This window comes from Geotrypetes seraphini, chromosome 7 (assembly GCF_902459505.1).
Source record: "Geotrypetes seraphini chromosome 7, aGeoSer1.1, whole genome shotgun sequence".
In the NCBI taxonomy this organism is placed as follows: Eukaryota; Metazoa; Chordata; class Amphibia; order Gymnophiona; family Dermophiidae; genus Geotrypetes; species Geotrypetes seraphini.
In genome coordinates this window covers 74,399,997-74,423,812 of record NC_047090.1, presented here as the reverse complement: position 1 = coordinate 74,423,812, position 23,816 = coordinate 74,399,997, and the positions used below count along the sequence as shown (strand labels likewise).

At 40.7% G+C, this 23,816-nt stretch overlaps 1 protein-coding gene across 8 annotated transcripts in view; it reads left to right on the top strand.

Annotated features, from left to right (window-relative positions):
* The first annotated feature begins 22,623 nt into the window (after positions 1-22,623).
* LMNTD1 (lamin tail domain containing 1) overlaps positions 22,624-23,816 on the top strand; it is a 475,792-nt gene continuing 474,599 nt past the window's right edge. For all 8 annotated transcript variants that reach the window (XR_004540206.1, XM_033953392.1, XM_033953396.1 and 5 more), the window contains exon 1: positions 22,624-22,717. The gene's annotated coding sequence lies outside the window, so the exon portion shown is untranslated. The remainder of the gene's footprint in view (positions 22,718-23,816) is intronic.

The following is a 23,816-nucleotide window of genomic DNA, read 5'->3' as shown; positions in this document are numbered from 1 at the left end:
CACATGTGTGATGTCATTGCGTCGTCATCCGCGCATGCGCAGAGGCCCATCTGGCTGTTTTGGTGGAGGGATCCAGGAGGAGGAGAGGCACGGTGAGAGGAGGAGAGCCATCTGCACTGGCTGACTGTCTACAAGATGTGCCTCTCACTGTGAGAGGCACATCCTGAAGGCAGTCAGTCAGCCCGGATGATTCTCCTCATTGCCAGTGTATTGTGGCACACCTGAAATCTCAGGAGGCACACTGGTGTGCCGCTGCACACAGTTTGCAATACACTGGCTTAGAGGGAACAGTGCTGGGGGCACCAAACAATGAGGCCCAGATTCTACAAACGGCGTCATAAGTTAGGTGCCAATAGGCACATAGATCTTGCCTACTGATGCCTAAGTTAATTGCTTTAATTGGCACCATTTAAAACCAATAAAAAACTTGTTAAAATAAAGTAGGCATTGCGAGGCGCATACCAGGGTAGGCACCGGAATCATGCCTACAGCATGGGATCTAGCAGCACCTAAGGTCAAACTAGGCATGGTTAGGGGCAGAGATGACCTCAGGTGCCGCTATGTGCGATTCTCTAAAACTTGAGCCCCAGAAATGTAGGCATTTAAAACCCTGGCCTACGTTACCAGCACATAAGTTTTTTCCTAGGTGCTGGTATCTGCGATTCTGTTAATAGTGCCTAAGTGTGATTGACATGAGGCCAGCACTATTTGTGTAGGTGGCGGCCAATTTAGGTGCCTTTTACTGAATCTGGGCCTGAGTGGCTTTTTAGAAATGATGTATATAGGTAAAGGGATGGGACATGATATACCAATTTTTCTATATGGTTTACATATTTCAAACAGTTACTTATTTTGCACCTGGGGCAATGAAGTGTTCAGAGACTTGCCCAAAGTGAAATTGAGACATTCAGGTCCGATCTCAAGTTCCAATGGTATTTTAGAACAGAATTTGCTGATGTGTAGAGCCTGTGTTAGAAATGGATGTTTGTACACTGGTTATGTGCGGTGGGAGCATCCATTTTAGAACCATAAACTTCTAAAATATTAATGGGTTTTAAAGGTCTGTCTGTTCTAAAATAGCAATGTAGAACATAAGAATAGTCTTACTAGGTTAGACCAATGGTCCATCAAGCCCAGTAGCCTGTTCTCACGGTGGCCAATCTAGGTCACTAGTACCTGGCCAAAGCCCAAGGAGTAGCAATATTCCATGCTACTGATACAGGGCAAGCAGTGGCTTCCCCCTTGTCTTTCTCAATAACAGACTATGGACTTTTCCTCCAGGAATTTGTCCAAACCTTTCTTAAAACCAGCTACGTTATCCACTCTTTTCTCATCCTCTGGCAACGCATTCCAGAGCTTAACTATTCTCTGAGTGATAAAATATTTCCTCTTACTGGTTTTAAAAGTATTTCCTTGTAACGTCATTGAACGTCCCCTAGTCTTTGTAATTTTTGACGGAATGAAAAATCGATCCACTTGTACCCGTTCTATTCCACTCAAGATTTTGTAGACTTCAGTCATATCTCCCCTCGGCCATCTCTTTTCCAAGCTGAACAGCCCTAATCATTTTAGTCTTTCCTCGTACAAGAGGAGTTCCATCCGTTTACCATCTTGGTTGAACTTCTTTGAACCTTTTCTAGACATGTATGTTCTGGAACACATGTACTTGTCAGTCATTTAAGAACATCACATATTTTTCCCCAATGCTAATGTAACCTAAAAACATAGTTATATAGTAAATGATGAACAGTTCATCCAGTTTGCTCAACTGTCATGTTCATTACACTATGTAACATGATTTTTGTTCCTGGGCAGTAAGTGTAATTTCCTAATTACTCATGCCTAAAAAGTATAGAAAACGTCTGTTATTTCCATAAAACATTGCTCTGGTGACCAGGATATTCAAATTTTGCAAATTACCTATTTAAAATGTGAAAACACCGAATTTTCATCTTTTCATTCTTATAAAGGCATAAAAAGCAACATATGAATCACAATTAACATGTATTTATATTGAAGTCATACAAAGATGACCAAAGAAGATTTAGAAGTGAGTACAGTAGTTTTTTGAGATTTGCAATTATATTCTGTCACTTTCACGAATCAGTCCCCAGATATAGTCTCCCATCATGCTCTCATTACATTGTCCTTGGTATCGGCATTTGAAGTCCAGTATATCCTGGTGGAAGCATTCACTTTGGTCCTCCGAATATGCTCCTATGTTCTCCTTGAATATCTCAACATGAGCATCAAGAACATGGACTTTGAGAGACATCTTACATCCCATTTTACTGTAATTCTTCACCAGATTCTCATAAGAACATAAGAATTGCCACTGCTGGGTCAGACCAGTGGTCCATCGTGCCCAGCAGTCCACTCACCCGGCGGCCCTCTGGTCAAAGACCAGTGCCCTAACTGAGACTAGCCCTACCTGCGTACGTTCTGGTTCAGCAGGAACTTGTCTAACTTTGTCTTGAATCCCTGTAGGGTGTTTTCCCCTATGACAGCTTCCGGAAGAGTGTTCCAGTTTTCTACCACTCTCTGGGTGAAGAAGAACTTCCTTCCGTTAGAAACATAGAAAATGACAGCAGAAAAGGGCCAAAGCCCATCAAGTCTGCCCACTCCATTGACCCACCTCTCTGACTTTACCCCCTTAGAGATCCCACATGTAAATCCCATTTACTCTTAAAATCTGGCATGCTGCTGGTCTCAATCACCTGCAGTGGAAGTTTATTCCAACAATCAACCACCCTTTCAGTGAAGAAATATTTTCTGGAGTCTCCATGAAATTTCCCTCCCTTGATTTTCAGCGGATGCCCTCTTGTGGTCGAGGGTCCTTTAAGACAGAAGATATCATCTTCCACTTTGATATGGCCCGTGATATATTTAAATGCCTCAATCATGTCTCCTCTCTCTCTTCATTCCTCAAGTGAGTACAGCTGCAATTTATTTAGCCTTTCTTCATACTGGAGATCCTTGAGCCCCGAGACTATCCTGGTGGCCATTCGTTGAACTGACTCAATTCTCAGCACATCTTTCTGGTAATGTGGTCTCCAGAATTGTACACAATATTCCAGATGAGGTCTCACCATGGATCTGTATAATGGCATTATGACTTCAGGCTTTCTACTGACAAAACCTCTGCGGATGTAATCCATCATTTGTCGTGCCTTGGATGAAGCCTTTTCCACTTGATAGGCAGTTTTCATGTCATCGCTAATGATCACTCCTAAATCACGTTCTGCCGTATAGTGTGTAAGTTCTGCACGGATTTCTGCTACCCAAGTGCATGACTTTACATTTTTTAGCATTGAAACTTAGCTGCCAAGTCGATGACCAGTGCTCCAATAGAAGTAGGTCCCGTGTCATACTGTCTGGCAAAGCGTTTTTACCTACTATGTTACACAGTTTGGCACCATCGGAATCTATCCCCTTTCAATTTTAGAGAGTGCCCTCTCGTTCTCCCTACCTTGGAGAGGGTGAACAACCTGTCCTTATCTACTAAGTCTATTCCCTTCAGTACCTTGAATGTTTCAATCATGTCCCCTCTCAATCTCTTCTGTTCGAGGGAGAAAAGGTCCAGTTTCTCTAATCTTTCACTGTACAGCAACTCCTCCAGCCCCTTAACCCATGCAGTTAATGTTTCGCCTAATCCCATCGAACTCATCTTGTTCAATAACCTGCGGTGTGGGACGCTATCAAATGCTTTGCTGAAGTCCAAGACATTTTGGACTTCAGCAAAGCATTTGATAGCGTCCCACACCGCAGGTTATTGAACAAGATGAGTTCGATGGGATTAGGCGACACATTAACTGCATGGGTTAAGGACTGGCTTAGTTGTAGACTTCAAAGGGTGGTAGTAAATGGCACCCCCTCAGAAACAACAGAGGTGATCAATGGAGTACCGCAGGGCTCAGTCTTGGGCCCGATCCTATTCAACATCTTCGTAAGTGACTTGGCTAAGGGTCTTCGAGGTAAAATTACATTATTCGCCGATGACGCCAAACTATGCAACATAGTGGGCGAAAGCACAACAGACAAAAACACAGTGCCTGACAAAGGCTCAATATCCGACAGTATGACACATGACCTGCTCTTACTGGAGCATTGGTCAAGGACCTGGCAACTAAGTTTCAATGCCAAAAAATGCAAGGTCATGCACCTTGGCAGCAAAAATCCATGCAGGCCTTACACCCTGAATGGTGAGACCCTAGCAAGGACTGTAGCAGAACGAGACTTGGGGGTGATCATTAGTGAAGACATGAAGTCTGACAATCCAGTGGAGAAAGCTTCATCCAAAGCTAGACAAATCATGGGTTGTATCTGTAGGAGCTTCGTCAGCCGTAAACCTGAGGTCATAATGCCTTTGTACAGATCCATGGTGAGACCCCATCTGGAATACTGTGTACAATTCTGGAGGCCACATTACCACAAAGATGTGCGGAGAGTTGAGTCGGTTCAGAGAATGGCCACCCGGATGGTCTCAGGACTCAAGGATCTCCCGTATGGGGAACGGCTGGATAAGTTACATCTATATTCACTCGAGGAATGCAGAGAGAGGGGGGACATGATCGAGACGTTCAAATATGTCACGGGCCGTATCCAGGTGGAGGAAGATATCTTTTTTCTAAAAGGTCCCATGGCAACAAGAGGGCATCCGTTGAAACTCAGGGGTGGGAAATTTCATGGTGACACCAGAAAATATTTATTCACCGAAAGAGTGGTTGATCGCTGGAATAGTCTTCCACTGGAGGTGATTGAGGCCAGCAGCATGTCAGATTTTAAGAAAAAATGGGATTGGCACGTGGGATCTCTTCAAGGAGGGAGTTAGGGGGTGGGACATTGGTATGGGCAGACTAGATGGGCCTTGGCCCTTTTCTGCCGTCAGTTTCTATGTTTATCTGATTGCATTAGATATGAACATTTTTCCCCTGTTCTAAAAGAACTATACTGACTTCCAATATTATGGCGTATTCAGGTTAAAGTACTTAGTATGATTTTTAAAGCTCTAAGTAATGAACTCTTCTCTCACTCACCACTACTCTTAGAATTTATTGTCCACCCAGGGCATCGAGGTCATCAGATAAATAATTGTTAGATGTTCCATCTTTTCACCAAGTCAGTTATGTTTCTTTGTGCTGAATGCTTGATACTAGAAGCAGGATCCTAGCCACCGATTGCACCATACTTTTACCCATAAGATCTAGGGCTTCCTCTTTGTTCCTGCAAATTGCCACTTTGCAAACCTACTGTTAGTAACTTTTCTTTCCAATGTCCAAGTTAGTGGTGGTCATCGCTGAATACATATATTCAGCACCTCCATTTGTGGATATCGCACTGAATAAACAAAGAGTAGGAGTTTTAAATGCCACGGCCAGTGTTAAATAAAATCACTGACTATGGAATTAGAGAATTAACTTTTTTACTACCATTTGTAGCTCACAAAAATGTGTACTAATTTTAGTCAACATTTTCTACTCATGTATTTTTCACAAATTTTTGTATTAGCGTTCTTTGTTATGTCACAATACATTAGAATACCATCTGTTTACTGCATTGTGGGTTAACTTTCCATTAGTGCAGGAAGATTGTGCAGATACTAGAGCGATGACTTTCTGTATTGTTGGTGTTCAGATGTGGAATGCTCTGGTGGGCCAATTGTGACTGTTTCAGTTTAAGAAACAGTTAAAAGCTCAGTTGTTTGTTACTGTATTTTTGTGATGTGTTACTGTATTTTTCTCACCTGACCATAAGACGCACCTTAGATTTAGAGGAGGAAAACAAGAAAAAAAAAAACATTCTGAACCAAATTGTGCACCCAACCCCCCACACTCCTTGCCAGGCTCTGTACCCAACCCCACACTCCTTGCCAGGCTGTGCATCCTGTCCCCCTCCCTGCCAGGCTCTGTATCCAGTCCCACTGCCCTTCCCTGTAACCAGCCTCCCCCCTTCACCACTGGTGGTTTAGTGGTAGACTGGGACAGAAGGGATCCATCCCAGCTGACTAACAATTTTTTCCTCCTCCTCCCCATACCTTTTTTAATTCCCCTCCCTTGGTACTTTTTTTTTTTTTTTCCAAAACTGTTTATTAGAATAGACAAAATACAACCAAACCAGCAGATACAGCAGTTTCAACACACAGCAAACAAATAAATAAAACCTACCAAATGAAACATGATAAAACCATCCGAGTCCAGGCTGGGTTCTTAAACCTGAACTCGGGCAATCCCCACCCAGCAAACTATCCCCCACTCCTTCCCTACCACCATTAGCCCCACAATCCAACCCCTCTCAACCCACTGCCAACAATGGAACCACTGCTTCCCCCATACCTTTTTAAAATTCCCACCCCGCCTCTGTAGTATCTTTTTGAATGCCCTTAAGCCTGGTGGTTCAGCGGTGTATCATCTGGCAGAAGCGTGCTTTCTGCACTCCTGCCTAGGCCCGCGCTTTCTGAATGGCTGCCATCAGTTCTCATGGACTCATGAGAACTGATGACATAAGAACATAAGAACATAAGCAATGCCTCCACTGGGTCAGACCTGAGGTCCATCGTGCCCAGCAGTCCGCTCACGCAGCGGCCCAACAGGTCCAGGACCTGTGCAGTAATCCTCTATTTATACCCCTCTATTCCCTTTTCCAGCAGGAAATTGTCCAATCCTTTCTTGAACCCCAGTACTGTACTCTGCCCTATTACGTCCTCTGGAAGCGCATTCCAGGTGTCCACCACACATTGGGTAAAGAAAAACTTCCTAGCATTCGTTTTGAATCTGTCCCCTTTCAACTTTTCCGAATGCCATTCAGAAAGCAGCGCGGGCCCAGGCAGGAGTGCAGAAAGCATGCTCCTGCCGGCCGATACACCGCTAGATCACCAGGCTTAAGAGGTGTTAAAAAAATGTACTATAGGGCGGGGGGTGTTTTAAAAGGAAGGGTGGTGGTGGTGGTGGGTGTTTTAAAAAGGTTCATTTTCGCTGCATAAGACGCACCGACATTTCCACCCGCTTTCGGGTTGGAAAATAGTGTCTTTTTGGAGTGAAAAATAAGGTAATTGGCATTTGAAGAAAAGAATTTGCTTAGCCATGTTTGCTAATGTATTCTTGCAATTTATCAGTTGACATTTGCAGAGAAAAAATTGTTTAATTATGTAGATTTTATGATGTAGTTTTTTTATCTTATGTATGTTTTTAATTGATGTAAACCATTTAGTTTTTATGTAAACGGTATAAAAAAGTTTTAAATAAATAAACAAACTTCTTTTAACACAAGTTTATAAGTACATAAGGGGATCTTTTACTAAAGGTTAGCACACGTTAATGGCATCAGCATGTGATAAATACCACATGACCTATAGGTATAAAATAGGATATGCAATATTTAGCAGGTGCTAATGGCTATTAGTGCACATTAAGCTTTAGAAAAAGGGCCCCTATGTGTATAAACATTGCCATACTGGGACACATAAAAGGTCCACCAAACTTAGTACAAGTTTATAATCATTTATCCGAAATGTTCAGGACCCGAGACATTTCAGATTTTAAGTTCGAAGATTTTATTGATTTTAATATACAATAAGTAAAAAAAAAAAAAGAAATGTTAATGAGGCAAGATACAGATACATTGTATGTATAATACAGATTAGGGTTTCATACAAAATTGTCTATGTAATACAACAAGATTTTAGAATTTTTTTTTTTGGATTTTGGAGTGTGTCACAAATGGCCATAGTGATTCATATTTGTCACCTGCTGCAGCTCCTTTCTGCCACCTTCCTGCTTTGCTGACATCATTTCTTCTTTCCTTCCTGGCTGAACATGACAGAGAGAAGCTTGCAGGGCCGCAGCAGGCAATCAATATGAATCACTGCAGCTGCCGACAACATCTCAGAGGTACACTAGTGTGAGATAAGATGAAAACAAATTGAATTACTTTCAGTTAGTGACATCTTTAAAGTGACTTTGGGGCTCAGATTTCACTTTTGATGCTAAAAGTAAGCTTTTATTTGTAGAAATTAGTAATGCAACAGTGTTACAAAAAAAAAAAAAAAAAAAATTAAGTTTTTGGAGCTCTTTCATTTTTAGAATTTCAGATAAAGGATCTTGTACCTGTATCTTGCTTCCAGCAGTGACCAATCCGGGTCACAAGTACCTGGCAGGATCTCAAAACATTAAAGAAATTCCGTGCTGCTTATCCTAGAAATAAGCAATGGATTTTCACTTTAATATTGTCTTATTTTGTAAGGACAATAGCATTCTTTTAGCCACCTGGAAAACCTTAAAATTTGTTGATAATTTAACATCTATACCAGTGCGGCAATCCACGTGTCAGTCCTTGTGGTTAAACTCCAAGATTCAAATCGGGAGTCTAAGATTCTCTGGAAGCATTGGATGCAGGCAGGTGTACGTACATTAGATGATGTGTTATCGAATGGGAAAATACTTGATTTTTCACGATTGCAACAATCATTCGGTATTTCAAAATCTCAAGCTCTATAAATGGTTGCAGTTGAAGCAGGCCATTCAGAAGGGGTTCCCTGATTGGCAAAATTTAAAAAATCAGCATAGCTTGCCGGGCCTGTGCTTCCAGACAGATTTGCTAGGGCATCAGGCAGCCAAGTGGTATAAATTAATATCTGAGCATCTGAATAAAAAACCTAAAACTAGTCTAAAAGACATTTGGAGCATTGAGGCAAAGCAGCAAATTTCTGCTATTCAATGGCTATGGATTTGGTCTTGGAGGATGAGATGTACAGCATCAGCATCTATAAGACAGACTTAGTTTTTTCTGTTGTATAGAATTTTCTGGACCTGTGTTCGGTTGCAGAAGTTAGATAGTTCTAAGTCAAATAGATTCTGCCACTGTCATCTTGATATAGGGACACTGGATCATCTATTGTTCTATTGCCCCTTGATACTTAAAATGTGGACATCTATATGGGGTCAAATTATGGGATCATGGAAGTTCCATTATCATTGACGTATGATAGTGTGTTGTTTGGAATCTTATTAATGGCCAAAAGTCCAATCAATGCAAATCAGAATAGGCTGCTTCTCGTCATGACAGGAATTACTATGCAGCTGATTATGAAAAACTGAAAAAATTGGGATAATATAAATTATAGTTTTTGGTGGGAAACTTTATGCCAAATTTATAAATTTGAACATATGAATTCGTTAAAATTGGGACACTATAATAAATTCAAAGCAATTTGGGATCCATTAACAAAATTTTGTATGAAATAAACATACGTATTTCTCTTTGATTTCTGTTATGCACATCCAGGAAGGGTGGGTGGGAGGGTGCAGGAGGGGGGTATTATATATTTATTATATCATTTGATTGTATTGAGTGTTGATTATTGTAATATTTATTTGTTAATCTGTTGCATCTAATGTTGGCTTTTGAAAATAAATAAAGATTTAAATTTAAAAAAAAAATTATCTTCCAGAAGCTTGTTCAATCCTTTTTAAAACTCTGCTACATTTTGGCTCACATTTTGACTTATGTTTTATTATTCTGGCCCCTTAGTCATTTTCTTTCCTTCCCTATCTCCCTCTCATACATCAGACTGTCACTCAGCTATATGAGTTTCTCCTGGTCTCAGAGCTGAAAGAGCTGTCTTTCTCAACCTAAACAAAGGGAAGTATAAATAGAATGGAAAATGAGCAATCTTCTAGGGGAACCTTTCCTTCTGTCTCTCTGCAACTACAGAGAATCATAAAAATGATGGATGGTAAGTAGCTTACAATTTAGAAACACTGGATTTTTTGTCCTATGAGCATAGAATGTATTCACATGAATTGCAGTCTTCCAGTTTGCTACTGAAAGGAGAACAATGAACAATATACCTAAGGGTCAGTACATCTGGAGAAAAAAAAAAATAAAAACAAGTCTGAGTAAACTGATTTAAAAACAAAGAAGGGTGATAACTAGAAAAGGATAGAAAAAAAAAAACTCAGAGAACAATGAATGAAATGAAGAAAAATCAGTTTTTTTGAGGAAGAATAGAATAGAAGTCTTAAAGAGCAATGAAAGAAACTGTGCATGGAAAATACATAGAAAAAAAAAGTTACATTTTATCCAAATTGTGCTTGGAATACAGTTGACCTCTTAGTACTGCATAAATATGCGACCAAGATGATAAAGGGGATAGAACTCCTCTCGTATGAGGAAACAATAAAAAGGCTCTTCAGCTTGGAAAAGAAACGGCTAAGGAAATATATGATTGAAGTCTACAAAATCCTGAGTGGAGTAGAATGGGTACAAGTGGATCGATTTTTCACTCCGTCAAAAATTACAAAACCTAGGGGACACTCGATGAAGTTACAGGGAAATACTTTTAAAACCAATAGGAGGAAATATTTTTTCACTCAGAGAATAATTAAGCTCTGGAAGGCATTGCCAGAGGTTGTGGTAAGAGCGGATAGCATAGCTGGTTTTAAGAAAGGTTTGGACAATTTCCTGGAGGAAGCCACTGCTTGCCCTGGATCAGTAGCATGGAATGTCGCTACTCATTTGTTTTTTGCCAGGTACTGGTGACCTGGATTGGCCACAGTGAGAATGGGTTACTGGGCTTGATGGACCATTAGTCTGACCCAGTAAGGCTATTATGTTCTTATGTCTTGGACTACACAATTGGTAGAGATTAATAACTGGGCGCCTAGGCAGAGATAAGTATACAAAGTATACCTAGTCCAAAGCAGATGAAACTGTATGGGAGGAATTTCAAAAATAATACTGAAAGGTAGGTGCTGATCAGCACTGAGACCCTATTCTAGCAAGGGTGGCTGGCTTTTATAGCATACCAGCATAGTGTATAGGTCAAGACTAACTTTGGGTGCCAGACTTAGGTCTGATAGAAATAGGTGCAAGTCTGGTGTCCAAAGTTAGGTGCAGATAGCACTATTCCATAATTGGGCGCCTAACTTTTGGAAACACCCATGATTCACCCATGCCATTCTTATGGTCATGTTGCAAGCAGAAAGAGTTAGGAGCAAGTTATTACATAGTGTACTGTATAGGGGAGATCTGCGCCAACTTCAGTTGAACACTCAGCACCAATTAAGTGGCCAATTGGTACCAATTTCCTTGTTAAATTGTACACAGATCTTGGATCAGGCGCCCAATGTTTCACAACCTACAAGGGGGGAGGGGGGTGCAGAAAAGTTCTCAGGCCAACCAAGAAGAAAATGACATGGATATGGCTCAATCAATGATCTGAAACGAAGTCAAAACATAGAATTTAGTTTCTGCAAATTGGCACTTAATGAAATAAACCACTCAAAATGAATGGAAAATCCATAACCCCCTCCCCAAAAATATATTAAAAACTGTGAGCTCCAATACCACAATCAGAAAAAGATAGTAGCACTTATCTTGGGTGGAGGAAAAGACCTCAAGAGCTTAGTGAAACAGAACTGCGATGCCAAACAGCATTCATATACTGATCAAATACTTGGAGGCATCATTGGTCAGAAAAACCTCCCCCTTATTCATATTGAAAACTCCCTTTAAACTTATTTTCTAGATATGTATTTTTAAGAAACTTTTTTTTCTTTTTTTTTTTTTTAATCAATAGCAATATTTTGAAAGTCCTTCTTACAGGAACAACCGCCCCAAAACTGATTATGTTACCCAAACAGTAGAGGTTCACTTAGCTGCAAAATGAAGAAAATACTCAGTTCATAAGATGAACCAGATGGAAATAATCCAATGTGCCACACAGATCTAGTAAAGTTGTAAGTTAATGCTCAACAGAACATCTCCATTTCACTTAGAAATCAAAGCTTCGTCAGGAGCAGGGCATCATTGCAGGAAAAAACTGCAGCAAAAATCAGCAAAGCAGGGAGGTATTCAAATCTCTTCCTCTCTTGGTGCCATGCTTAACGAAATAACACTTTTCAGCTACAGTGGCAAAATAACGCTCAGAATTTAGAAAGTTGGTTGGTTGGGCTGAAAACTTTTCAGTACCCCCTCGTATCTAGAATCTATGAGTATGTGTGTATATTCTGGTAAGAATATGTGTGTGTATGTATATATATATATATATATATAATATATATATATATATATATATATATATATATATATATATATACACATGATTTATAAAGAAGCACTCAGTGTTGTGGTCTTAAAATGTTATCACACAGGAAAGAAACCAGTTCAATCAGTAGATGATCTGCACTTGCGCTGGCCCTCTGAGCCTGGCAGAGCTAATTTTTCTTTTTTTTTGACTGGTTTTAACTTTTTTGCGAGTCCGTGGTTTTAACCCGCGGGGAAGGGCAGGAGAGTCAGGGCAGCAGAAGAGATTCAGGGTGAGAGCAGGGTGGCAAGTTGGGGCAGCAGGAGAGATTTGGGGCGAGAGCACAAGATCAGGGCTGAGACATTGCAGGAGATCAGGGCAGAGAGCAGATTGGGGCAGAGAAGCAGGGCGGCAGAAGGCAGGGCAGTTGGAAAGGACCTCAGCGACTAGTCCTCAACAGTCGCTTATTTTGGATCGGCTAGCCCAGTCGGTGTTGCTTTTTTATTTTAGTGAATCTCTTCCTTCCTTCATTTGAATGCCATTCCCACCTCATTTGCATGCGCAGATCGGAGGATGATTGGGGCAGAGGTTAGTGAATCGGGTCAGAGGGAAATCAGGTTGTAAAGGGGTCACTAAGTGGTCAGAAGTTGATCGGTGGGCTTAGTGAATCTAGCCCTTGGTCTTTATCTGCCGAAATGCTTCTATGTTTCTATGATGATTAGCAATTAACATCTAATAATTGATGCTAATTGACACTAATTAGAAGTTATGTGCACAGCTTTCTAAGCACATTCTACTGTATAAAGTTGTTCACCTAAATTGTAGTGTCCAAATCAGCACTGATTAGCTTGTTAAAGAAGTTGTGCATCAACTTGGGTCTCACAATATAGAAATCTGGGCCATAGTGCATATCTGAAAGGAGGATGTACACAAGGGTAGAGATTGGGGGGAGCATGGGTGGGACTCAAACTTACATGCTTAATTTACAGAATTGAAGTTACACGTGTATCTACAGCACTTAGATGCCAACGCACCAGCTCTATGGGTAGCATAAGAGCTCACCCCTGAATGTTAAATACCAGTGTCTAAGCAACAAGATTAACCATCACTGATACTACCATGCCCTAACATATCATACCTAACTCATATTATCATGCACTGTTATGTATTAACTTGCCATGCACTATTACTGCTGACACTTCCACATTTTGACAGGCATTCCATGTTGTACCACAGCTAGCATATATTATCATTCACAGTTATGTATTGTCCTACCAGGCCATGCACCAATATGTTCCTGCCATGCTCTTCTATGTATTGTCTTCCATACCATGCACTGCCATGCTCTATTATGTACTGCCTTATCACATTTTGTACTATCAGGCACTATAATGTACTGTCAAGCTCTATTAACTACCACAATGTCATACCATACTCATAATATCGCCACCCCATGCTGTATGAGGCCTTGTCCTGTCATGTCCTATTAAGTATTGCCTGCTAGTCTGATGGGCAAACATGTACAAATAAGATCAGGTTGGGCAGACCCCAATGTAGTAACTTCAACTCCTATGTCCATCTGGGGGGGGGGGGGGAGCATCTCCTTGCCCCACTTTTACCTGTGACTTCCTTGAATATTTCCAAGGGAGGGACTGCCATGATGGTGCCCCACTCACTTGGAAGTGTTGGATCTGGGGTTGAATCACCTTGAGATCCTCAAATCCCTCTCTCTCTCTGTGTAAAATACCATCTCCAGTGCCAAGCCCTGAAATGAAGTGTTATAAGGAAAGGTGTGCCTTTTTGAGGATGACCTGTGGATACTCCAAGGGAGTAGAAAACATAAGAACAGATATGTGACAATTAGAAGAATGGTCTAATGTTTGGCAGTTAAAACTGAATGTGAAGAAGTACAGAGTGATGCAGTTGGGCGACAGAAATCCAAAAGAGATGTAGGAGATTGGATGTGGGACACTAGTAAGCACAGCTCAGGAAAGATACCTTGGGGGTAATAGTGTCTGAAGATCTCAAGGTGGCAAAAACAATGTGACAAGGCAATGGCTATAGCCAGGAGGATGCTAGGTTGCATAGAGAGAGGTACAACCAGCAGAAGAAAGGAAGTGCTGATGCCCTTGTAGAGGTTGTTGGTGAGGCCCTCTTGGAGTATTGTGTTCAGTTTTGGAGGTAACAGAATGCAGTTGTAAGCGCCGGGTAAATGGGTGGGACTTGAATAAAAACAGCTCTTTATTGTGGAGAACTCAACACAGGCCATGCTTTGGTAGAAGTCTTCATCAGGAGTCCCACAAAAAATCAGCAAACGTTTGGTTATGAGCACTAATAAGAAGAGCTGTATATCAGCAATATCTTGTGAAGACTGATGAATAAATCTCACTTTCACCACAAAGTAAATATCCAGTAGCTTTTTTTACTTTGTGATGAAAGTGTGATTTGTTTATCAGTCCTCACAGGATATTGCTGATATGCAGCTCTTATTATTAGTGTACATAATCAATCTTTTGCTGGACTCCTGATCAGGGCCAGTCTTAGCAACTGTGGGGCCCTGTGCAGACCAGTTCATTGGAGCCCCTCCCCCCCCCACCGGCCTGGCCTTTTACCTGCCTCACCTAGCCTCTCCCCACCTAGCCCTACTCCCAAGAATTTTTAAATTCATTTTTAAATGTTATATTTATGAAATTTCAAATAAAGACAAACCAATCTTGTACAGAAAAACTGATTCAAATAAGCACAGGACTATCATAGGAAACCTAATATCAAGCCTCCTTCCCCCACACCACCACCACCACCAAATCATCTATCTGGTTATTTATTTATTGCTAAAATTTCTAATCTGCTTATAACTAAGGGCACCTTTTACTAAGCTGCGTTAGGGCTTTAACTTGCGGAATAGCACACGCTAAATTGCCGCGCGCACTAGACCTAATGCCAGCAGTGAGCTGGCATTAGTTCTAGCCACGTAGCGCGGGTTTAACGCACGCTAAAATGCTGCGTGCGCTAAAAAATGCTAACGCAGCTTAGTAAAAGGAGCCCTAAGTGGTTAACAGTTAAAACATTCACAATAGTTCATGGACAGTACATTTACAAAATGCATTCAAATTACATTGCAATTACATAGTGATTTAATTCTCTTAAAATAATGCCAAAAGCTCAATCAATTTACATGCTAACCATCCCCACTAAATAAAGTGCAACAATCACAGTTCAGGATTCTTATTAAATATGCCTGGCAGCATAATTTCAGAGAAAAGCCTCCACAAACAGTTGTGTCTTCAACATCTTTCTAAACTGTAAATGGTTAGAACAGGTCCTCAGGATGCCAGGGAGGGAATTCCAAAATTTTTCCCCTGCCACGGACAACATTGCTGCTCTCAATTTGGCATACCGGACAGTTTTCTCTGTCATGGAAGTTAATCTCATACTATCCTCAGACCTTAAATTCCAGATTGAAAATTCAAAGGAACAGAGCCATATAAACTCTGATGTATCACTGATAACATTTCATAACAAACCCTTTATGACACTGGGAGCCAGTTCAGCTGTTTTAGCACAGGGGCATTATGTTCTGTGCGTGAGATTCCCAAAATCAACCTCGCAGTAGAATTCATCAATTGCTGCAATGCCCTATATTTAATCTTAGTCTGTCCCAAGTAAAGCATATTACAATAATCTAGGCGTGTCAAAATCAATGCCTGTGCTACCAAACGAAAGTCATATGGCAGAACCATTGGCTTCAGCTGATAAAGTGTCCATAGCTGTGAATACCCATCCTGGATGACCCTGAGGACCTGTCTTCCCATTGAAAGAGTATAATCTAAACAGACACCTAAGATCACCATCTCATTCTAACCTGCAAATTCATTCCTTGAACCTGGATTTCAGATGGAAGTTTTTCCACATCATCCAAAAGCTAACATATTCCAGTTAATTAATTCAAAATATAACACTTTTTTACTACCTTTGTTGTCTGAACATTTTTTTCCCATCATCTATGTCCCAGTTTCTTTTTTCTGCTTTCTTATCCGTCTTTTGCTAATTCTCTTACCAATGTCTACTGTACATTTTTATTTTCTGCTCTTTTACATTACATTAGAGATTTCTATTCCGCTTGTGCCTTGCGGTTCTAAGCGGATTACAAAATAGTAGTCTGGACATTTCCAGGAGCGTTACAATACTAAGAATCATGTATATAGCAAGTTACAATTGATAGTCTGGACATTTCCAGGAGAATTACAAAGCAAAGAGTAAGTATACTAATTAGTAGTCTGGACTTTTCCAGGAGGGTTATCAATACAATACAAAGAGTCATGTGTATAACAAGTTACATTGATAGTCTGGACATTTCCAGGAGAATTACAAAGCAAAGAGTAAGTATATAATAGGTTACTGTGATGAATAATAATACATTCGGGATACAGTAGTGAGTTATACAATGTTGAAGGTGTTGCTGTGGTGGTGATGGTGGTATTCATGAGAGTATATTCTAGTGCTATAGTGAGGTTAGAATGATGGGAAGTGTTTTTTGAAAAGATGGGTTTTGATTTCTTTTCGGAATACTTTAATGTCTGTTGATTTGATAAGTAGATTGGAGATGGTAGGGTCAATCTTCGCTGCCTGTGTCGCTAAAAGGCTGTTGTATAGTTTCTTGCGTCTGGTACCATTGAGAGGGGGGTAGATGAATAGGCTCTGAGTTCTCCTTATTCTGGGTGAGAGGTTACGGTATAGTCGGTTGTTTAGGTAGCTGGGTGCAATTCCATGGGTTACTTTGTATAGTAGACAGTAGAATTTGAATTGGGTTCTTGCTTTTATCGGTAGCCAGTGTGAGTCTAGGTGTGCATTGGTCATATTTGCCGAGGGAGTAGATGAGTCTGAGGGCTATATTCTGAACGGTCTGTAGTTGTTTTATCATGTAGTTTGGGCATGGTAGGTAGAGGCTGTTGCAGTAGTCAACAACACTTAGTACAAGGGATTGTACTAAGATCTTGTAGTGATCTTTGTTGAAGAATTTTCTTATTTTTCTTAGGTTTCGCATGGTGAAGAATGCTCTTTGGATGATTTTGTGGATTTGAGTCTGCATTGTACAGTTTCTGTCTAGTTGTATTCCCAGAATCTTGAGTGTGCTCTGCATTGGGTACTTGATTGTGTTTAATTCCAGTTCTGTTAAGGATGGTTTTTTTTCCTTCTCTAGTAGTAGGAATTTAGTTTTATCTGAGTTCAGTTTCAACTTATGGTTTGACATCCATTTTTCTACCGTTTCCATTATTAATTTCAGGCGTTCTGTGGATAATGGGTCTTGAATGTCAAAGGGGAGGAGGATAGTTATATCATCCGCGTAGCTGAATGATACTGTGTTTAGGGCGTCTAGGGTTGTGCCAAGGGATGCTATGAAGAGGTTGAATAGTATGGGCGATAGTGGTGATCCTTGTGGTACTCCACATGGGTTTGACCAAGGGTCGGATAGATGATCTTTTGACTTGACTCTGTATGTTCGTGTTTTAAGGAAACCTTGGAACCAGTTGTGGACGTTACCAGAGATTCCTATTGCGTCTAGTATCTGGAGTAATGTGGGATGGTCTACTAGGTCGAATGCAGCAGAAAGATCGAGTTGGATGAGAAGCAGCTTGTTTCCTTTGCTGAGGTGTTGTCGGACTATGTCTAATAGTGAAACCAGTAGAGTTTCTGTGCTATGGTTAATTCTGAATCCAGATTGTGATGGATGCAGTATGTGGTGGTCTTCAAGGTAGTTGGAGAGATGTTGTGTGACCAGACCTTCTGTTAGTTTGATGTATAGTGGGATAGAGGCGATTGGTCTATAGTTTATAGGATTGTCTATAGGGCCTTTAGGATCTTTCAGTATGGGAGTAATTATGATTTCACCTAGTTCCGGTGGGAAATGACCTTCCCTTAGTGTAGTTTTAGCCATAGTGTGAGGTTAGCTTTAAATTTAGTGGAAGCTGTGGCTAGTAAGTATGGGGGGCAGTTGTTCAAGTCACAAGAGGATTTGCTGTATTTTTTGTGAAGCCTGCCCAGATCTGACCATTGTATCGTTGGGAAGTTTGACCAGATCCTATCTGCTGGGATTGCTTCATCTATTGTGGGATTGATTAGTATCTCTTCTATGTTGTTTCGTGAATTGTTGAATGTGGTTCTGATTGTGATGATTTTGTGTTTGAAATAGTCCGCTAATTGGGTAGCTGTTGGAGATTGGTTTCTTTGGGTGGCGAGGAATGGTTTGGTATCAGTGAGATTTCTTACGATATTAAAAAGTCTTCTTGTGTCTGGTTTTTCGATGCTGATGAGTTTGGAGTAGTAGTTTTTTCTTTTTTCCTTCAGTTTGGTTTTGTATTGTGTGATTTGGATTTTCCATTCAGCTTTGGTGTGGTTTTGTTTCTGTTTTTTCCATGTCCTTTCTAATCGTCTGCATTTTCTTTTTAGATGTAAGAGTTCGTCGTCAAACCATTTGTTAGATGGTCTGTCTATTTTACTTTTGTTTTTTATTGGAGCTAGTTCATTTAGTGTAGATTCACTGAGGGTACGCCAACTGTTTATGAAGTCTTTAGGGTTGTTGGGGTCTATTTCGGGGTCAACTGTGTTCCAGAATATGATAGGTTCGATTTTCTGTCTGGTCTTGATTTGTGTTTTCTTTGGGGTGGGTTTGTTGTTGTTTTGCGCCCAGTTGATAGTGAATATATATTTGTAATAGTCTGACCAGAGGGTAGGATGCCAGGAACCATTTGAGATGTGGATATTTTGTGTGTTTTGATTTGGAGATGTGTATGCTGCTATATCAAGTTGATGTCCTTTTTCGTGTGTGGGTTCTGGGTTGAGAATCTGGTAGGATAGGGAGTTGAGATATGAGAGTATATCTGCTACTTGTTTGGAGGATTGATCTTCTAAGTGGAGATTTATGTCTCCAAGGATCAAGTTATGTGTGGAGGAGAGAGAGTTTTGGAAGATGAATTCTTCGAGTTCTTGTTTTGAGGTATTCCATTTGCCTGGTGTAATGTAGCAAAGAAGACAGTTTAGAATTCCTGTGAGTGAGTTGTCAGAAAGTTGGCAAGCTAGCAGATCTAGATGCGGGGTGGAGTGCTTGGTTGCTGGTTCAGTGTTGAGGTTGTTTTTTACTATGATTGCTAGACCTCCTCCTCTTCTGTTTTCTCGACATACTAGCTCTAGTTTGTATCCGTTTGGGCAGAATTCAGTAATACTTGGATCTGAATCAGAGGTGAGCCATGTTTCGGCTAGGAAGAGGCAATCTAGATTGTCTTTGATCAGCCAGTCCTTGATTAATTCGGCCTTTGGGCTGATGGATCTTATGTTCATATATGCGCAGGCTATTGAAGTGAATTTTGTGTGGGAATGGGAGGTAATGGTTGTGCTGATGATGGTTCTTGGTGATTTTTGGTGTTTTGTGTGCTTGTGTTTGGCTTTGGTGGTGGTCTTTTTCCCCAGAAAGTGGGAATGTTAGCTTGGCTGGACAATGGACATGGAGTTAGAGTTCTAGGGGTATGGAGTTTCCTAGTATGTTGAGCAGGTCTATGTGTTGTTGTTAGGATAGGGATGGTGTGTGATTGGTAACCTGCAGTTTTCCATTTTGCTATGAATGTGGCGATTAGTATGAGGGCAAGGATGAGTTTGGGTGTGCGCATTGCCATTTTTTTTTTTTTTTGTGAAATGGATAAGGGTGGTTCAAGAAATATCTTCCTCCGTTAGTGTTTTCTGTCGGTTTGGAGGGCCTTTACGTGTAGTCAGCGTTTTAGTAAGCTGTTTGAGCCGAGTGAATGGGTGGATGTATGGATTGTACTTAGAATTCTGGGTAAATCCTGATTTTGGTTGGGGGTGATCCGGATTGCTTCACTCACCTCTTTGTTGTATATGTGGTCGGTGAAATTCGGCCAGGGGCTTTGGTGCCAGGGCTTTGAGCGTTTCTGGTTGCCCTGCGGCTTCCTGCAGGCGCTTCACGAAGGCGCGCACTACGCGCCGAACGGCTGTGCGCCATTAGCGCTTTTGATTTTTAAAGATGGGTCCCCTGCTGGTCAGGGAGAGGGGCGGAGCAGGGCTCCCACGCTGCCTCTTCTCAGGAACGGGTCCGGGTCGCTTTGACTCCTGCTAGTGGCTGGAGGGGGCCCGGCAATGGCTGTGCGCCGTTAGCGCTTTTCTCTTTTGTTCCATTCCCTCATTACATCTGTCTTTAAAATGTTGATTTTTTTTTCTTTCAAATATTTCCTCCATTTTTTTCTGCCACTGTCCACCCAAATTTCACCCTCTCCCACCCATATCGTTCTTTTTAATTTTCAGCTACCTATCAGTTTTCTATCTCCTCTCAGTCCTTAGCTCTCCCCTTTCCCATCTTACTTATTTCCCAGCCTCCTATTTCCTTACATCTACTCCTCATTACCACATTTCTGCTGCTGTACTCACTATTCTCCTCTCACTCATCTTCTTGCCACGGTTTCTAGAATTCCCTCTCCCTTTCTCCACTCTTGTAGCCCACCCCACTCTCATTGCTTGATATCTCCCTGTCCCTTTCCTTGTACCTCCTAGCATCTTCCTATCTCATTTCTGTTCTCTCCTGTCCCCATGGGTCTATATCTCCTCCTCTTTATCCCCAGCCACCATAGACCAACTTTACTCTCTCTTTTCTGTTCTTCTTCTTTTTCTTCCCCCTTTTGATGCTTAACAATGGAATGGAAAGAGGAAAGAGATACTGCATCTCTTCCTCCTTTCCACTCCCAGACTTTTCTCCCTTTTTCGTCCCTTCCTTTCTTCCTCATTCCCTCCCCAGGTCCGAAGGTCTGATCCGGAGATGGCGCTTCTTATGTTCTTATGTTCCAGACTGCTTTCTCATCCAGCTTCTTCCATTCCATTCCCACCACTTCCAGATCCACCATCTCTCCTTTTCTCTTCCGAGCTGCCCTCCCAAGCCATAACTCTCCCTCCCCCAACTCTACCATCTCTCCAGATCTACTCTCCCTTTTTCTTCCCAACTGCCCTCCAGTCCCATGTCTCCTCCTTCTTCCTTCCTTCCCCACCTCCCTCGGGTCTACTATCTCTCCCTTTCTCTTCATGTTAAAAGTTACATGTTGAATTTCTGCAACTCTTTTTTTTTTAACTCAAAAAGATGGAGTTTTAACTGTTGTATTGCAAATTGTTGGTTTTAACAGAATTCATTAAAATCTTATTTTTTTCCCCCGAGACTTTAGTTACCTTTTTCCAGAGAAGGTCATTATATATCTATCTATCTATCTTTACTAACTGCATTAATGCTATTTAATATATTGTATTGATAAATAAGTTCATTGACTATAAAGACGTGTTAAATAATGCATGTTAACAAGCAAGACTGTACATTAAACTGCAATGAAGCCATGTAACTTAGGTTAGTAAATTCAACCATATATTGAGTAACATTTCAACTAAGAACCACAAAACTGGATGTTGACTTACAACTAACTAATGAGTTCCAGATGTAATGAAAACTAAAGTCATACAGTCTCACAGAGGCTGATAATGGTTGATGATATCATATACTGTAAATCACTTACTGTAATTTCCCTAGCAGATGTTCTCAGAAACTAGGTCGCAACTGTTACTATGTGGCAATGAAAGTATAATACATACCTCTATTTCTCCTGTATACTATTCTTAAGAGCATAATATGTGCCATGCTGGGTCAGACCACATTTCCACTGAGCCCTGAGTATCCTGTCGCCAAAAGGAGCCTTACAATGTTTTTTATTCAAAGATTCATTTGAATATTGAATTCCCCTCTCTAGTTTCAAAGGTTCCAGCGACTAAGAAATTTTTTCCCTTTTAGCCCTATTGTTTTTCCCATTTACGTTCTCTTTCCTATAACTTATTGTAGTTCTACCCCCTTTCCTTTTGTTTAATGTATGTGTTTATTAATATGTTTTTCATATTTTGAATGCATTTTTTGTTTTTAAATTTGTCCTTCCCTTTATTCTTATTTTTTTGTAAAACGCCTAGTATTTGAATAGGCACTCAATCAAATTTTAAATAAGCTTGGAAACTTGACTGATCCACATCACAAGTTCCTGGCAGGAGCCCCAAAAGAGTAGATCCTTTCCTTGTTGCCCATGACCAGTGATAATCAGTTGCTTTCCCAGTTCTACAAAACTAACAACAGTGTTTGAATTTTGCCTCCAGGAACTTTTCCAAACAATTTGAAACTTAGTTATGGGAACTGTCTTTGACAAGTGGATCAGAATGAAAATCACCTAAATTGCTTTCAAAACACTGCGATATAACTTGAGGTCTGAACTACTACACAGCACAAAAGAAGCCGCCCAAAATTAGTGGATCAGAAGTTAGATATTTAAAATATGTTGAGCAAAGGCTATTGCCACATTTAAGTATTTACCCACAAAGGTTTGTGCTGAGTTAGTGTTGTGCAACGGTCTTATAGTATTGATAAATACATTCAGATCTGGTCTGTCCTGTTCGCCTGCTGTAATTCAGCCACACAAACACCACCCAGACAGTGGGAACTTTACTGTAACCTTCAGTCAACCTGTTACCCTTGGTAACCATCAACAAATCCACTGCAGTCAGCAGGGAACTGGGGCTACAGCCGAAAGAAGAGCTGATTAGATTCATATACCACAGAGACTTTTTGAGAGAAAAACTCAAAGCTTTCATTTTCACCTACCTTCCAGAAATAAAGTAAGTAAACTGAATACAAACCAGAAAAAAAGGTTAATTCGAGGATTAAATGAAATATGCATCTGGATTTTGTTACTAACTTAAAGAAGCTAGCCCTGAAACAAAAACAAACAACAACAAAAAAAAAAAGACTAGTTTGAAATATACTGATTGTAGATCTTTATTGTTCCATTATTTGTAGACTGGTGGAGTGATTTCAGGGGCATTTTCTGCATGTTTTTACTTGTGGAAAAGGGCTTTTAATAAAATTGCATTGCCAAATATGTTTGTGTTACACATATGCTCAAGGTAAAGATGGTGCACACTTACATAGTACAACACACAGAAGAACGAAGAAGAAAAAAAACTCTGCAGAAACTTACTAGGAATGAAAAAAAAATGGAGACAGCCAAAGAGTGGAGAAATTGCCACAGGAACTGTGTGATGTGATAAACCTTTATTTTGGGTAGACCCTACATGGCTGTGTTTCGACTCAGGGGTCCTCCAGGTAAACCCAACATGGCTGTGTTTTGCCTAATGCCAACCTCAGGGGTCCTCCCCTTTATTTTGGATAGACCTTGCACAGCTGTGTTTCAGCTAAAGCCAACATCAGAGTTTCCCCTTTATTTCTGGTAAACCCTACATGGCTGTATTTTGGCTAATGCCAACATCAGGGGTCCCCCTTTATTTGGGTAAACCCGACATGGCTGTGCTGTGGCTGATAACAGCATTAGGGGGGGTCCTACATTATTTCTGCCTGGCTGTGTTTCTGCTAATGCCTTTGTCAGGGGTTCCCCTTTAGTTCTGGTATTCCTAACACAGTTGTGGGGAATCTACCTGAAAAAGATTCTGAACATTACACAGGCGCCATTTATAGAATATTGGCCTTAGTGCCTGTTGATGAATTATCCCCCAAGTCTCATTGCATAAAAAGGAGCCTTTGCTAAAACAGCACAAGTTACAGGTAAAATCACTTACTAACTCAAGTCCATTATCAACCTCTGTAGCATTCAAAAACTGGACAATTTCTATCCCCCATAGGAACCGTATCTTCTCCTATTCCATTTGCAAAGCATCAATTTGTATACCAATAATTTTCTAATTGTAAGTCACCTTGAAT